Source organism: Chiloscyllium punctatum, chromosome 18, assembly GCF_047496795.1.
Source record: "Chiloscyllium punctatum isolate Juve2018m chromosome 18, sChiPun1.3, whole genome shotgun sequence".
NCBI classification, from domain to species: Eukaryota; Metazoa; Chordata; class Chondrichthyes; order Orectolobiformes; family Hemiscylliidae; genus Chiloscyllium; species Chiloscyllium punctatum.
In genome coordinates this window covers 57865379-57877623 of record NC_092756.1, presented here as the reverse complement: position 1 = coordinate 57877623, position 12245 = coordinate 57865379, and the positions used below count along the sequence as shown (strand labels likewise).

The 12245-nt window shown below is 43.6% G+C and overlaps 1 long non-coding RNA gene across 3 annotated transcripts in view; it reads right to left on the bottom strand.

The window, feature by feature from the left end:
• LOC140489151 (uncharacterized) overlaps window positions 1-12245 on the bottom strand; it is a 31919-nt gene that overhangs the window by 17304 nt on the left and 2370 nt on the right. The window contains exons 3-5 of one of the 3 annotated variants that reach the window (XR_011963105.1): window positions 7368-7452; window positions 7151-7285; window positions 5959-6037 (exon numbers count right to left, since the gene is read on the bottom strand). This is a non-coding gene — a long non-coding RNA (uncharacterized lncRNA). Of the gene's footprint in view, window positions 1-2251; window positions 2379-5958; window positions 6038-7150; window positions 7453-12245 lie in introns of all 3 variants that reach the window. The other 2 variants (XR_011963103.1, XR_011963104.1) reach the window with 2 other exon arrangements.

The window sequence follows — 12245 nt, the reverse complement described above, 5'->3', positions numbered from 1 at the left end:
TGTCCAAGAAGGGAAATAGAGAAAACCCTGGTAATTATAGAGCTGTGAGCATTACTTTGATTCTGGGTAAAGTGTTGGAAAGGCTTATAACAGATAGGAATTGTAACCATCTGGAGATGAATAAATTGATGAGGGATAGTCAACATGGTTTTCTGAAGGGTAGGTCGTGCATCGCAAACCTGAGTTCTTTGAGAAGGTGACCAAAGAAGTGGATGAGGGTAAAGCAGTTGATGTGGTGTTTTTGGATTTGTTAACGTTCCCCACGGTAAGCTATTGCAGACAATACAGAGGTCAATACCAACACAATTGTTGAAAATCACACAACACCAGGTTATAGTCCAACAGGTTTAATTGGAAACACACTCGCTTTCGGAGCGACGCTCCTTCATCAGGTGATTGTAATTGGAACAATCACCTGATGAAGAAGCATCGCTCTGAAAGCTTGTGTGCTTCCAGTTAAACCTGTTGGTCTATAACCTGGTGTTGTGTGATTTTTAACTTTATACACCCCAGTCCAACACCAGCATCTCCAAATCAGAACAAAATTGTTGGTAATTTTGCAGTTTGGATCAGAAAGTAGCTCAATGAAAGAAGACAGAGAGTCGTGGTTGATGGGAAATATTCATCCTGGAATTCAGTTACTAGTGGGGTAACGCCACGATCTTGTTTTGGATCCACTGTTGCTTGTCATTGATATAAATGGCCTGGATGAGGGCATTGAAGGATGGGTTAGTAAAGTTGCGGATGATACTAAGGTTGGTAGAGTTGCGAATAGTGATGCAGGATGTTGTAGGTTAGAGAGAGGCATAGATAAGCTGCACAGCTGGACTGAAAGTTCACAAATGGAGTTTAATACAGAAAAGTGTGAGATGATTCACTTTGGAAGGAGTAACTGGAACACAGAGTACTGGGCTAATGGTAAGTTTCTTGGTAGTGTAGAAAAACAGAGAGATCTCTATGTCCACGTACACTGATCCCTGAAAATTGCCACTCAAGTTGATAAGTTCGTTCAGAAGGCATTTGGTGTGTTAGCTTTTATTAGGAGAGGGAGTGAGTTTCGGAACAATGAGATCATGCCACAGCTGTACAAAACTCACGGGTGGCCACACCTGGGGTATCGTGTACAGTTCAGGTCACTACATTACAGGAAGGATATGTAAGCTTTGGAAAGGATTCAGAGGAGATTTACTGGGATGTTACTTGTTCTGGAGGGAAGATATTACAAGAAAAGGCTGAGGGACTTGAAGCTGTTTTTGTTCGAGAGAAGATGTTTGAGGCGAATTAATCGAGACATCTAAGATAATCTAAGATGGGTTGAGAGCCTTTTCCCTTGGAAGGCAATGCCTAGCAGAGGCTTTAAATTGAAGGGTGATAGATGTAGGACAGATGTCAGAGGTAGCCACTTAACTCAAAGCAGTAGGGGCGTGGAATGCAGAGCCTGCAACAGTAGTAGACTCACCAACTTTAAGAGCATTTAAATGGTCACTGGATAGGCATATGGATGAGACTGGAATAGCGTCAGTTAGTTGGGCTTCAGATTGGTTCCAGAAATTAACACAAAATTGAGGGCCGAAGGGCCTGCAGTGCATTGTCATGTTCTATGTTCTAGAGGACATAAATATGAAATGAAAGAGAAAGACTTTAAAGAAATTGGAGGAGAACATTTTACACACAGAGGATGGTGCAGGTATGGAATGAGCTTCCGGGGGAAGTGGTAGAGAAAAGTACAATGAGAACATGTAAAAGACATTTGGGCAATTACATGGAGAGGAGAAGGTTTGAAGGGATATGGGTCAAATGCAAGGAAATGCATCTCATTCAGGGACTCTGGTCTGCATGGACTGGTTGGATCGAAGGAACCATTTCTGTGGTGCATGACTCTATCCAGTTAAAGAGGAGGAGATTACCGAGAGAAGGCATGTTGTAGACACTGAGATAGGGAGATGGTAGTTTGGAATGCAGTACGTTTCAAATATGTGGAGGGACCATCAGGAAGGGAGGAGGTTACAGGGACAGGAACGGTTATAGGAATTACAAATTATTGAAGACACTGGACCACAAGACATGCCATAGATACAATTGTGCAGAGTAGTGAGTCTTAGTACAACAAAACTTAAAGTAGGGGTGGTGATTGAGCATGTGTTGTGGCTGTACTGTGCCTCCACTCCAACACTATCTATGTCATGTCTTGTTAGCCAATGTTTGGAGCCCTCTTGTTGTTCTTTGTTCTGTGCACTGTAGGTGATATTACCTCACTACTGGATTTGTTGAAGGTTCCAGATCTCCCTGCCCTTGGTCTCTCTGGCTGACCAAACATCATCAATGTGGTGATGGACGAGACACCCAGCAGTTGGGAAGTCTATTGTGTCAGGACCTTCCTAAGTACCAAGAGGAGACAGAGGAATAGACAAAATTGGAAATTAGACTGATGTAGTGAGGGTTACACATAGAGAATGGCAATGAGCCCCACAGAGATCTGGAAAATGGAGCGATATCAATTAAGAGCCCAAGATTGCTGGAAGATGTCCGCATCACACAACTGAGTCGGAAGAATGGGTTTAGCTTCATGGTGCTCTGGTATCAGTGCTCTGGGATGAGCAACCTGTGGGCAGGTGAAGTGATGCCCTCGTGGTATTATTGCTACACAATGTATCCAAAACCTCAGCTAATCTTCAGGGGAGGCAGATTTGAATCCCACCATCTGAAATGGAGACATTTGAAATCAATAGTTTTTAAAATAATAATAATCCATAAATAAGTATAAAACCACTGATGATGTACAAAATATCCAAACATTTGTCCTTTTAGAAAGACATCTGTCCATCCTCTCGTGGTCTGCACGACATACTCACAGCAAAGTGTTTGCCTCTCAATGACCCTCTGAAATGGTTGAGCAAGTTACTCAGCTCAAGGTCAGCTCGGGTTGGGCAAGAAAGGCTGGTCAGCCAGAGACACCCACATCCCATACCTGATTTAATAAATAATCCATTCGGATGGTCCCACTGGAACTGTACTGGAACCAGTGTCCTGGCCAATAATGTTGGTAGGTTTATGGACAGGGCTTTAAACTGACCCAGAGGATGCAGGGACAGGGTTCAGGTGAAAGGAGTTTTCCAAATCCAAAGAGAAAAGGTGACACATCAGAACAGCATGGGAATGTGGCTGAAGACAAGCAGAAGGGGACAGGATGGGACAAAGTTTAACTCAAGTCGCACAACAGTGAATCGGTTTTTGACAGGAAGTTGTGGGAAAGAGCAAATTTTTTTTTGGAATGGACAAAGTCTCATCAATAAGGGAGATGGATTTGTGACCCAAAGTTAAAAGAGATTTAGACACCAGGGAGACATGGTTTCCGGGCGAACAAAAGATGGAACATAAATATTCAATGATCCACAACCTTGCAGAAACTCAGGCGAAATGGGCAATCCTAACAATAATGGATAACAACAGCATTACAGAGAAATCATTTGGCCTCAGATCATGAAGTAGAGTCAGCCAGTAGTCAAATTCTGGCCAGTACTTGCCAAGGACACAAGCAGCAGAACAGTTTTAGCCACAGAAAAGCATTTCATTGCTCATCACTGCATTAACCAGGAATTCATTGGAATTTTTTAAACAAATGTATTGTGATAATTTTGGGAAAGTTCAATATTCGCATCATCTGGGACAATCACACAGATAAGTGTGATATTGGGAGGGGAGTAAAGAGATTGTTTTTGGTGTTTCTTTGAATAACACACTGTGCAACTGGCGAGGGATGTAAATGTCTCAGGTAAATAGTTGTGAGATGAAACTTATAGAATGAGTGACGTCACCTGGAGAGATCCTCTGGGAAATTGCGATAACGTGCAATTTAAATTAATTTAAAGCATTTCAGTGAATCACAGAAAGGCCAAGCTACAACTAGAAACAAAAATAGCCAATCACATAAGTTTGACAGTAGAACTGACTAAGGTTAACAGGCTCAACGGACTGAAATATGTGTCTGTAAACGAACAGTGGAAAACGTTTGAAAGAACAGTGTAAAACACACAACAAAAGAACATTTCATTGAAACAGACAAATCCTCAGCAAGAAATTCCCACCGGTCCCTCACTCAGAACAAAATGGATCATAGTAAATTATGAGGTGGAGAAGGTCACCAAAAGTACTTAAAATCCTAAAGTGAGAGTGTGTTTTAGGAGTAAGTTTTAAAGAGATTGCAAAGGGTCTGCTAGCAGGGGGAGGGCTGTGGGAAGGGGAATCATTGTCAGCGTTTAATGACACGACAGGATCAGGGAGAGACGAATGTGCTGAGAGTGTTACAGAGAGTCATCAGGGCCTGAACAGTGTTACAAAGCCAGTACGGATTGCTGCAGCTGGAGGGGTTTGCAGCAATGTGGAGGGACATATGAGGGAGAGGATCAACCAGTTGCTAATCAAAAAAACAACACTTCAGTGACTACAGGATTAGTCAGACACAGTATTGACCATCCTCAGGCCACAGGATTATTCACGAACAGCATTGACCGTCCTCAGCCACTATAATATTCACACATAGTACTGACGAACCTCAGTTCCCAGGATTATTCACATACAGTATTGACCATCCTCAAGAGAGAATTATTCAAACACAGTATCGACCATCCTCAGGATATAGGATTATTCACACATATTATTTCCCATTCCCAGATCACTGGACTATTCACACACAGTATTGACTGTCCTCAGGCCACAGGAATATTCATAGAGTATTTCCAATCCTCTGGCCACAGGATTGTTCACAAACAGTGTTGAATATTCTCAGGCCACAGGATTATTCACACACATTATTGAATATTCTCAGGCCAAACAATTATTCACAAACATTTGATTCGATTACATTACAGTGTGGAAACAGGCCCTTCGGTCCAACAAGTCCACACCGACCCGCCGAAGCGCAACCCACCCATACCCCTACACCTAACACCAATGGACAATTTAGCATGGCCAATTCACCTGACCTGCACATCTTTGGACTGTGAGAGGAAACCGGAGCATCCAGAGGAAACCCACGCAGACACGGGGAGAAAGTGCAAACTCCATACGGTCAGTCGCCTGAGGCAGGAATTGAACCTGGGTCTCTGGCGCTGTGAGGCAGCAGTGCTAACCACTGTGCCAACGTGCTGCCCACTAATAGTATTGATCATCCTCAGGACACCGGATTATTAGCACACAGTATTTACCATCCTCAGGCCACAGGTTTATTTACACACAGAATAGAATATTCTCAGGCCTCAGGATTATTCACACAGTATTGACCATCCTCAGGCCACAGGATTACTCACGAACAGCATTGACCGTCCTCAGCCACTATAATATTCACACATAGTATTGACGAACCTCAGTTCCCAGGATTATTCACATACAGTATTGACCATCCTCAAGAGAGAATTAGTCAAACACAGTATTGACCATCTTCACTCAGTAAGATTAATTCACACACAGTATTAAGTATCCTGAGCCTACAGGATTATTTACACACAGTATTGAAGTTCTCAGGCCGCAGGATTTTTCACACGCTATATTGACCATTCTCAGACCATAGGATTATTTACAAACAGCATTGACCGTCCTCAGGCCACAGTAATATTCACACACAGTATTGTGCATTCTCAGTTCCCAGGATTATTCGCACACAGTATTGACCATCCTCAGGAAAGAATCATTCAAACACAATATTGGCCATTCTCAGGATACGGGATTATTTACACACAGTACTGAAATTCTCAGGCCGCAGGATTTTTCACAATCTATGTTCACAATCCTCAGGCCAAAGGATAACTAACACTCAGCATTGACTATCCTCAGGCCACAGGGGTATTAACACATGATTGACCATCCTCAGGCCACTGGATTGTTCACACATCATTGGGGCAATCACACGCGACACAGTATTGATATTCTCAGGCCACGTGAGTATTCACACACTGTACTGACCATTCTCAGGTCCCAGGATTATTCACACACTGTATTGACTCTCCTCAGGTCTGCCAGCAACAGGAGTAGATCTGGTAACCTGAAAGGCATTTAAATGGTCATTGGATAGTCATATGGACGAGAATGGAATAGTGTCAGCTACTTGGGCTTCAAATTTGTTCCACAGCTTGGTGCAACATCGAGAGTCAAAGAGCCTGTACTGCGCTGCCACATTCTATGTTCTAGAGGGAATAAATATGAAAGGAGCGAAGAAAGATGTAAAAGGGATTGGAGGAGAATATTTACCACACATAGGATGGTGCAGGTATGGAATGAGCTTTCAGAGGAAGTGGTAGAGCAAAGTACAATAACAACATGCAAAAGACATTTGGCCAGGTACATGGAGAGGAGAAGCTTTGAAGGGATTTGGGTCAAATGCAGGGAAACTCGAATCGTTCAGGGTCTCCGGTCATTATGGACTATTTGAATCAAAGGAACGGTTTCCGTGCTCTATGACTCTGTCTCCAGTGATTGGAGGAGGAGATTCCTTAGATAAGGCATGTTGTAGACACTGAAGCAAGTTACAGCGACAGGGATGGTAGTCTGGAATGCAGTACATTTCAAATATGTGGAGGGACGATTGGGATAGGTGGAGGTTACAGAGATAGGATCTGTTATAGGAGTTACAAATTATTGAAGACACTGGTCCACAAGACATGCCGTAGATGCAGCGTTGGAGAGTAGCAAGTCTTAGTACAACAGAACGTAAAGCCAGGGTGGTGATTGTGCATGAGGTGGGGATATTCTGTACTCCCCCTCCAGAACTGTATCAATGTCATGTCTTGTTAACAGAGGTTTGGAGCCTTCTCATTGCTTTCTGCTCGGTTGTCGAGACTGGATGAAGTTAGCAATACTGAGGGTTGCAGAGTTAGCAAGGACTCTTTAGACTGGTCACGGTTACAAGCCTCTCGTGGGAGGCCTGCTTTCCCCTCTGTTGTCCAGATGCTCACCAAGGCAGCACAGGCCTGGATTGAAAACTGGGAACTCTCGATGCTGTCTCAGTGCAAGAAAACTTACAGTGGGGGTGGTGATTAAGCCTGAGGTGTGTCTGTACTGTGCTCTCCCTCCAGCACTGTATCTGTGTCATGTCTTGTTAGCCGATGTTTGGAGATATCTCATTGCTCTCTGCTCTGTGCACTGTGAGTGATCTTACCTCACTGCAGGATTTATTGAATGCTCCAGATCTCCCTGCCCTTTGTCGCTCTGGCTGACCAACCATCTTCAATGAGGTGATGGATGAGACACCCAGCAATTGGGAAGACTACTGAGTCGGGAACTTCCTAAATACCTACAGGAGACAGAGAAATAGACAGTCTCTGAAATTAGGGTGATGGAAACACATGCAGAATGGTAATAATTGCCATACTGACCTGAAAAATCCCAATCTCCATCTCTGGTCTGTGCTGCTTCATCTCTCTGGATAGATGGATTCTGTTGGCTCAGGATCTGGAGTAGCTGGAAGAGTGAGAGACACTGACAGAGGCAGCAATTAAACCCTCACAGTGAGGAATACCAAATGGAGAGATACTGAGTGATATCAGCAGAGCGCAGGAAGATTTCGTAACAAACCATTGCGTAGAAAGAAGGGGTTTTGATTCATTTTGCTTCTGGTGTCAGTGCTCAGGGATGGGAAACCTGTGAGAAGGTGAAGTGATGGCCTGGTGGTATTATCGCTGTGCTATTTATCCAGAAACTCAGCCATGTTCAAATCCCACTATTGTAAATAGGTGAATGCATGAGTGGTGTGAAGACTGGGGAGGGTTACAGTGATATCATGTGCTCTCCAGGCTGGAGGAAGGTGCACAGATGGGGAGGTTGGTAAGGACTCGAGAAGGTTAGAGACAGGGTGGGCAATAGGTTCTGGACAAGATGACAGAGATGAGGAGCTTTTTTGAGCACAGAGACCATAACAGTTAGCTTCAAAGACATTATGGAAAAAGATAAGAGTAATGCAGAAGCTAAGTATCTAAACTTGGGGAGGCCATTTATCATGAGATTATCACTGTCATTCAACGTTATCATTAGACTGGCAAGCCTCGACTGCAAGGAACTACACTTGTTGGAGTCTCTATTTGGAACACGGGAGATGTTAAATGTGATGCAGTGAGAATTCAGAGCAAATGTGTTTTGCGAGGAGTGAATGGCTCAAATAGCACATTTAGCAAATACTGATCAAGCGATATTGTGAGTTTGATAAAGAAAATACAGAGCAATAAAAACAGACGAAGCCATTCAAAATTCTCGAGTGTGTGGGGCAGGGGGGATGGGGTGGATGCAGGGGGTGGTGGTTGTAGTCCTTAAAAATGAACAGGCAAACAACGGTCACAAAATATCCTTAGCTAATAATGTTAAGGATAAGCCACAAGGTACTTAATAAGCACAGTTAGAGTAAGAGAATTCCCAACTAAGCAGTGGGGCCTGTTAGAAACCAAAGGGACAATCAGTGCATGGAGCCAGAGGAAGGTGGTGAGGTCTTCAATGAATCCTTCCCATCTGTATTCACACAGGAGAAAGACATTGAAGCCAGGGATGGTGAGGTTCAGGAACATGTTAAGATCAATGAGGAGGAGGCATTAAATATTTTCACAGGCAAAAAGGTGGAGAAATACCCAGTAACAATCAAATATATCCCAAGCTGCTATGGGAGGTAATGGAGCAGATTGCTGGGGCCCTGGCGGATATATTTAATACTTTGCTGGCCACAGCTGAAGTGCTGAATGACTGGAGGATCGCTAATGTGGTTCCTTTGTTCAAGAGCAGCAGGGATGGGCCAGGTAATTACAGAGCAGATAGTCTGATAGGAGGGGGAGGGAAATTATTGGAAACAATTCTGAGGAACACGATGAATCAACATTCGAAAGGACAGGAATATATTAGGAATTGTCTGTATGGATTCGCTTGAGGACTGTCCTCTGATTTTGATGAGGGCAGTGCAGATGATGTGGGTTACATGGAGTTCATTAAGGTCATTGACAAGGTCCCAAATGGAAGGCTGGTCCAAAAGGGAAGAGCCCATGGCATCCAAGGCAAGTTGATAAATTGTATCCACAATTGGTGGAGGATTGTTTTTATGATAGGAAGCCTTTGTCCAGTAGATGTACAACAGGGATCTGTGCAGGAACCATTGCTGGTTATTATGTACATTAATATCTCGGATATGAAAGCAGAAGGAATCATTAGTAGGTTTACCGATGACATGAAAAGTGAGAGCGTTGTCCACAGTGAGGGGGACAGTCTCAGGCTGCAGTCTGATATCGATCAGATGATAAACTGAGCAGAGGAATGGCAAACAGAGTTTACTTCTGATCACTGTGAGGTAATGCACTGTGGGGAGTCTCATAAGCGAACAGTATACATCATGAATGGTAGGTCCTCCTGGAGAACTGAGGAACACAGGGACCTTGGTGGGCAAGTCCCTAGATGTCTGAAGATGTCAGCACAGGTACACAGTCATTATGTAAATGGCCCAACTGGAGAATGGGGCTAAACCTGACCTCCCCTTGGGAAACAAGGTAGGGAACAGGACTGAGGTGTTAGTGGGGGAGCACTTTGGAAAGTCACCACAATTGTATTAATTTGAAAATAGCGATGGAAAAGGACAGGCCTGGTCCACAAGTTCAAGTTATACCACGGAGCAAGATAGTATTAGACATAAATTTTAAAATTAGATCTGGGAGTCTATTTGCAGGTAAAGGGAAGTCTGGCAAATTGGAATATTTTAAAACCAAGATAAAAGGACCGTTCAGCGCCAGCGTGTTCCTGTTAGTGTGCAGCTCAATGCTGACTGAATTAAGAAATACTGGCTGAATTTCGAGGCTCTGGTCAAGAAAACAGGGGGGCACATAACTGGCTGACTCAAGTGAATCCCTTCAATAACATCGGGGCTGTAGAAATACTCTTAGGATGGAAATCAGGAACGTAAAGAGGGAGCATAAGATAGCTTTGGCACAGAAGTTAAGGAGAATTGAAAGAGATTCTATAAGTGTATTAAGAGCAAAAGAAGAGTGAGGGACAAAACAGGTATCCATAATGATCAATGAAGCCAACAATGTGGTCAACTACAGGATCCGAAACAAATATTTCACTTTGGAACTTACTGTGGATAAAGACTGGGGCGCTCGGGGGACTAAACCATGTTTGTCCTAACTACTATTAGAATACTGTGTGCAATTCTGGTCTCAATGCCATCGGGAGGATGTTGTGGAACATGAAAGGTTCGGAAGAAATGAACAAGGATGCTGCCAGGGTTGAAGGGTTTGCTCTTCAGGGAAAAGCCTGAATAAGCTGGGGCTGTTTTCACTTGAACATGGGAGGCTGAGGAGTTACCTGATAAAGGTCTTTAAAATCATGATGGTCATCGATAGGGTCAATAGACAAGGTCTTTTTTCCCAGGCTGGGGAATTCCAAACTGACAGGGCACAGCTTTAAAGTGCGAGAGGAACGTTTCGAAGGGACCTAAAGGAAAACTGGTTCCGGCAGAGTCTATGGAATAAACGGCCAGAGGAAATAGTGCAGGCTGATAGAAATACATTTTATATGATGGGTATATGAATAAAAAGGGTTTAGAGGGATATTGGCAAAATTCTGGCAAATGTGACTAGATACATCATGCAGGAGTTGGTCTGAAGGATCTGTTTCCGTGCTGTACATCTCTCTAACTCAATATCTTGAAATGAGTCCACATTATCGAAGAGGAGGTGCTGGAGGTTTTAAACCACAAAGGTAGATAACTCCCCAGGCCCTGATTAAATGTATCTCAGGACATTATGGGAAGCTGGTGAAGAAATTGTAGGGCCCCTAGCAGAGATATCTGTACCATGTGTGACAGGCAGGTAGACTGGAGGGTGGCATTGTGGACAGTGAAGAAGGTTTTCTGAGATTACAAAGGGATCCTGATGAAATGCGTGATTGGCTGAAAAACTGTCGATGGAGTTCAATCTGTATAATGCGAGGGAATGCATTTGGTACAACAAACACAGGCAGGGCCTATCCAATTAATGGTAGGACCTTCAGTAGTGTTGTAGAACAGAGGGACCTCGAGGTATAGGTACATAATTCTTTGAAGTTTGCAACATGGAGACAGGATGGTTAAAAAGGGACTTGCCACACTTGCTTTCATTACTTTGGATATTGGAGTTGGGAAGTCGCATTGAGATTATACAGGCCATTGGTGGGTCCTCTTCTGGAATACTGTGTCCAGTTCAGGTCGCCCAGTTATAAGAAGGATATTATTAAGCTCGAAAGGGTTCAGATGAGATTTACTGGAATGTGGCTGGTTATGAAAGTTCTAAAGAAAGGCTGAATAGGTTGGTATTTTTTTCATTGAAACCTGAATGTTGACAGATGACCTCGTAGAAGTTTATAAAATAATGAGGGGAATAGATAGAGTTAATGGGAGCTGGTTTTTTCCCAAGGACAGAGGAGTTTCAAGACTAGAAGCTACATTTTTAAGTGTAAGAGGAGAGACATTTAAAAAAAAAGTCGTGAGGGTCACATTGTTACACAGAGGGTGGATTGTGTGTGGAATGAACTTCCCAAGGAAGGGGTGAATGTGGGGACAATTACAATGTTTAAAAGACATTAGGATTAGTACATGAATAGGAAAGGTTTGAAGGGATAGGATCAAGGTACAGGCAGGTGGGACAAGATCAGTTTTCGAGTATGGTTAGCATTGACCGAACAGTGTGGTCTGACTCTCTGACTATGATTATAATGTTCTGTCATTAATTAACAAAGGCTGCAAGAGGAAGCCAGGAAACTACAGACTGATGAGCCAGACATCAGGGTGGGTCAGTTGTTGGAGGTCATTCTGAGAGGTAGGTGGTATTTGGAACGACAAGGACTGATTACGGCAGCCAGTATGGCTTTGTGCGTGGGAAAATATGCCTCACAAATTTGACTTGAAGATAGATGAAGGCAGAGCAACAGACGTTGTTTTTGGCTTCAGCAACCCTTGGTCAGGGTGTAGCATGATACATTGGATAGTAAGGTTAGGTCACAAGGGATCAGGGAGAGCTCGCCAACTGGATACAAAATGGGATGACAGTGGGAGACAGAGGGAGGTGGGAGAGGGTTGTTGTTCAGACTGGGGCCTCTGACCAGCGGTGTGCTGTAAGGATTGGTGCTGGGACCACTGTTCTGCACCACTTACATAAACAATCTGAGTGAAAAAAAGGAGTCCCTGTTAGCATGTTTGTGGATACCAAGATTAGTGGAAGAGTGGGCAGGGAATATAGTTATCGAAGGGG